The sequence below is a fragment of the Macadamia integrifolia genome, unplaced genomic scaffold, assembly GCF_013358625.1.
Source record: "Macadamia integrifolia cultivar HAES 741 unplaced genomic scaffold, SCU_Mint_v3 scaffold1146, whole genome shotgun sequence".
In the NCBI taxonomy this organism is placed as follows: domain Eukaryota; kingdom Viridiplantae; phylum Streptophyta; class Magnoliopsida; order Proteales; family Proteaceae; genus Macadamia; species Macadamia integrifolia.
This window is the reverse complement of record NW_024868101.1, coordinates 75,001-80,000: the sequence shown is the minus strand read 5'-3', so window position 1 is coordinate 80,000 and position 5,000 is coordinate 75,001. Positions and strand designations below refer to the sequence as shown.

The 5,000-nt window shown below is 47.4% G+C and overlaps 1 non-coding gene across 1 annotated transcript in view; it reads left to right on the top strand.

Moving 5' to 3' along the window:
• The first annotated feature begins 4,957 nt into the window (after positions 1-4,957).
• The window catches only part of LOC122062937, a 156-nt gene continuing 113 nt past the window's right edge, over positions 4,958-5,000 (top strand). The window contains exon 1 of the ribosomal RNA XR_006135150.1: positions 4,958-5,000. This exon is cut by the window's right edge and continues 113 nt beyond it. This is a non-coding gene — a ribosomal RNA (5.8S ribosomal RNA).

Here is a 5,000-nt window from a genome sequence, read left to right as displayed (position 1 = left end):
AAGGGCACGGTTGACTTGTCGATAGTGCCCATGGATGATTTTCAAGTGGTGCTTGGCATGGATTTCTTACGAAGGGTTAAGGCCATACCCATGCCATTTATCAGCACGGTTTGCATTATAGAAGAAGGAGCTCCATGCATGGTCCCAACTGTACAAGGGACCAAGGACGGCCCAAAACTTCTTTCGGCTATACAGCTCAAGAAAGGAGTTAAGAAAGGGGAGACAACATACTTGGAAGCACTCTTAGAGCCTAAGGAAGACGGTCCAACTAAGGTGCTACCCAAGCCAATCAAGAAGGTCCTTTAAGAGTTCAAGGATGTGATGCTAAGCAAGTTGCCCAAGAGGCTTCCACCTAGGAGGGAGGTGGATCATGCCATTGAGTTGGAGCCAAGCGCCAAGCCACTAGCAATGGCACCATATAGAATGTCACTGCTAGAGTTGGAGGAGCTAAGGAAGCAACTCAAGGAATTATTGGATACGGGATTCATTCACCCTTCTAAAGCTCCCTATGGTGCCCCGGTTCTTTTTCAACTGAAGCATGATGGATCGCTTCGACTATGCATCGACTATAGGACATTGAACAAGGTAACAATCAAGAATAAGTATCCCATTCCTTTGATAGTAGATCTATTTGATAGACTTGGTGGGGCAAGGTACTTCACCAAGTTAGACTTACGATCGGGGTACTACCAAGTCCGCATTGCGGAAGGTGATGAGGCAAAGACAACATGTGTGACACGATATGGCTCATACGAGTTCTTGGTGATGCCGTTTCGGACTCACGAATGCCTTGGCTACATTTTGCACCCTTATGAACAAGATCTTCCACCCCTACCTCGATAAGTTCATGGTGGTGTACTTGGACGACATCGTTGTCTATAGCAACGCATTGGAGGAGCACGTTCAGCACTTGAAGATCATATTCAAGGAATTAAGGGACAATCAACTCTATGTTAAGAAAGAGAAATGTGCATTTGCACAAGAGGAAGTGATGTTCCTTGGTCACAAGGTTAGAGGCGGAACCCTACAAATGGACGAGAGCAAGGTGCGGGCTATCCAAGAATGGGAGGCACCAACTAAAGTGACTGAGCTAAGGTCTTTCCTTGGCTTAGTTAACTATTATCGACGGTTCATTCAAGGTTACTCAAGAAGGGCAGCTCCATGTATAGACTTACTAAAGAAGAACCGACCATGGTTATGGTCGGCCGCATGCAAAGAGGCCTTTGAGGACTTAAAGAAGGCTGTCATGGGGGAACCGGTGCTTACCCTACCCGACTATGGCAAGCCATTTGAGGTGCACACAGATGCATCTGACTTTGCTATCGGTGGGGTGTTGATGCAAGAAAGGCACACCATTGCCTATGAGAGCCGTAAGTTGAATGAGATAGAGCGGCGCTACACAGTCCATGAGAAGGAGATGACCGCGGTGGTGCATTGCCTAAGTACGTGGCGACACTACCTACTTGGGTCACGGTTTGTGGTGAAGACGGACAATGTTGCCACTAGTTACTTTCAAACCCAAAAGAAGTTAAGTCCTAAGCAAGCTAGATGGCAAGACTTCTTGGCAGAGTTCAACTTCGTCTTTGAATACAAGCCAGGTAAGGCTAACGAGGTGGCTGATGCACTTAGTAGAAAGGCAGAGTTGGATTCTCTTAGCCAACTGGAAGGGGAACTTCTAGAGTTGATCAAGGGGGGCCTCCAACATGATCCTGTGGCTAAGAGCTTACTCGCCCTTACACGGGAGGGCAAGACATGAAGATTTTGGGAGCAAAATGGCTTGCTCTATGCTAAGAAGAGGAGACTCTACGTACCTAAGTGGAGTAACCTACGGAGGAACCTCATTTGTGAATGCCACGACACTAAATGGGTTGGCCACCCAGGATAAAGGTGCACGCGGGCATTGCTAGAAGCAGCCTACTATTGCCCTCAGATGCGGGATGACATAGAGGCCTATGTGAGAACTTGTCTTATATGACAACAAGATAAGGTAGAGCAGCAACCACCCAGGGGACTACTGGAGCCACTTCCTATACCAGAAAGACCATGGGAGAGTGTCTCTATGAACTTCATTAGTGCCCTACCCAAGTCAGAAGGGTATGGATCAATAATGGTGGTGGTTGACAGATTTTCCAAATCTGTCATATTCGTGGTGGCACCAAGGGATTGTACGGTGGAAGAAGTGGCAAGGCTATTTCTAAAGCACGTCATCAAACATTGGGGTGTGCCACAATCCATAATAAGTGATCGAGACCCTCGCTTCACGGGGAGGTTCTGGACGGAGCTATTCAAGTTGTTGGGATCGTCACTACACTTCTCAACAAGCTTCCATCCCCAGACCGATGGGCAAACAGAGCTCATTAATAGCTTGTTGGAGCTCTACTTGAGGCACTTCGTGAGTGCTAACCAACATAACTGGGCCAAGTTGCTTGATGTGGCTCAGTTCTCTTACAACCTCCAACGAAGTGAGGCCACGAACCAAAGTCCATTTGAGATTGCCATGGGACAACAACCCTTAACGCCAAACACGGTGATGACCGGCTACATGGGGAAGAGCCCTTCAGCATTTAAGGTTGCCAAGGAGTGGCAAGCAAGGCTAGATGTGGCTAAGTCATACTTAGACAAGGCCACTAAGAAGATGAAGAAATGGGCTGACAAAGGGAGGCGACCAGAAAATTTCAAGGTCGGGGACTTGGTACTTGTGAAGCTTCTACCCCAACAATTCAAGACCCTAAGGTAGGTACATAAGGGGCTGGTACGTCAGTATGAAGGCCCGTTTGAGATCACCAAGAAGGTGGGCAAAGTATCCTATGAGGTGAGCCTACCTCCTAAGCTCAAGATCCATCCAGTCTTCCATGCAAGCCTATTGAAGCCATACCATGGAGACAAGGAAGACCCAAGTCATGGAACCTCAACAAGAGCACCAATGGCTATCACCACCTCCTACGACAAGGAGGCAGAATACCTGATCACTGACCGAGTCATCCGAAGGCGAGGCGTACCTCCTAGTAGGGAGTACTTAGTCAAGTGGAAGGGGGTACCAAAGAGCGAGGCAAGTTGGGAACCCGCCGACTCTTTATGGCAGTTCCAAGATCACATACAAAGATTCCACGAAGAAGATGCGACGAGGACATCGCCGACTTAGGTGGGGGAGAGTGTCACGACCTGCCCAACATAGGCCCACGGGCCTAGCCCACCAAGCCCATGGACTTAGGCCAATGAGCTAAGTAAGGTCCAAGTTCTAGAATTTTCTATAAAGGTGTAGAACTCTAGATATTTTATTATAGATATATATATAGAAGATATTTATAGGAGATATTTTGGGAGAGATTTCTAGAATTCTCCACTAAGGAGGTGGGAAGCTTCTAGTTTCCTCCCCAACCATTGGATGGAGGACATTTGTAAATATCTTAACCATCCATTGTAACTTGGGGTGCCTATAAATAGGTGTTGCCTCATTTGGCAAAGGCACTCACCAAGGACCAACCAAGAGTGTTCAACTAAGGAAGTGAGTTCTCAAGCCATGTACTCAAGAGTTCTCTAGTGCAATACAAGTTTATTCTTCTTAAACTCACTCTTGTGTTCACTTCTTCTCTTCCCAAATCCCTTAAGGAGGGTGGTTAGGCTGACTTAGTGCTAGTGGGAGTGCTAAGTGCCGGCGCGGTTGCTTAGAAAGGTCTAAGGCCGTGACACTATGCCATGGATACATTAGTATGGGATAACATTATAGGATTTTGGTCCTATTACGTTGGCCTTCGGGATCAGAGTAATAATTAATAGGGACAGTCGGGGGCATTTATATTTCATAGTCAGAGGTGAAATTCTTGGATTTATGAAAGACGAACCACTGCGAAAGCATTTGCCAAGGATGTTTTCATTAATCAAGAACGAAATTTGGGGCCTCGAAGACGATCAGATACCATCCTAGTCTCAACCATAAACAATGCCAACCAGGGATCGACGGATGTTGCTTTCAGGACTCCGCCGGTACCTTATGAGAAATCAAAGTTTTTGGGTTCCAGGTGGAGCATGGTCGCAAGGCTGAATCTTAAAGGAATTGACGGAAGGGCACCACCAGGAGTGGAGCCTGCGGCATAATTTGACACAACATGGGAAAACTTACAAGGTCCAGACATAGTAAGGATTGATAAACTGAGAGCTCTTTCTTGATTCTATGGTTGGTGGTGCATGGCTGTTCTTAGTTGGTGGAGCGATTTGTCTAGTTAATTCCGTTAATGAATGAGACCTCAGCCTGCTAACTAGCTATGTGGAGGTGACCCTCCACGGCCAGCTTTTTAGAGGGACTATGGCCATTTAGGCTACGGAAGTTTGAGGCAATAACAGATCTGTGATGCCCTTAAATGTTCTGGGCCGCACGTGCGCTACATTGATGTACTCAACGAGTCAATAGCCTTGGCCAACGAGCCTGGGTAATCTTTGAAAATTTCATCATGATGGGGATAGATCATTGCAATTGATGGTCTTCAACGAGGAATTCCTAGTAAGCACGAGTCATCAGCTCACATTGACTACGTCCCTGCCCTTTGTACACACCGCCCATCACTCCTACTGATTGAATGGTCCGGTGAAGTGTTTGGATCGCGGTGACGTGGGTGGTTCACCGCCATCGACGTCGTGAGAAGTCCACTGAACCTTATCATTTAGAGGAAGGATAAGTCGTAACAAGGTTTTCGTAGGTGAACCTGCGGAAGGACCATTGTCGATACCTGCCCAGCGAGACCCGTGAACATGTTGCGTTGCGCGATTAAGGTAGGGCGTGGGAGTGTGAGCTCCTTCCTTCCCGACCCTTGTAAAAGGTCAGCCTGCGAACCTTCATAGCATTCGACCCAAACACAACCACCGGCGTAGTCGGCGCCAAGGAACTAGCAACGGAAAGGACATGACATCATTGCGCCTTGGGTGTGGTGTGGTCATCCTAGATCCGAATCTTTATCTTAACGACTTTCGGCAACGGATATCTCGGCTCTTGCATCGATGAAGAA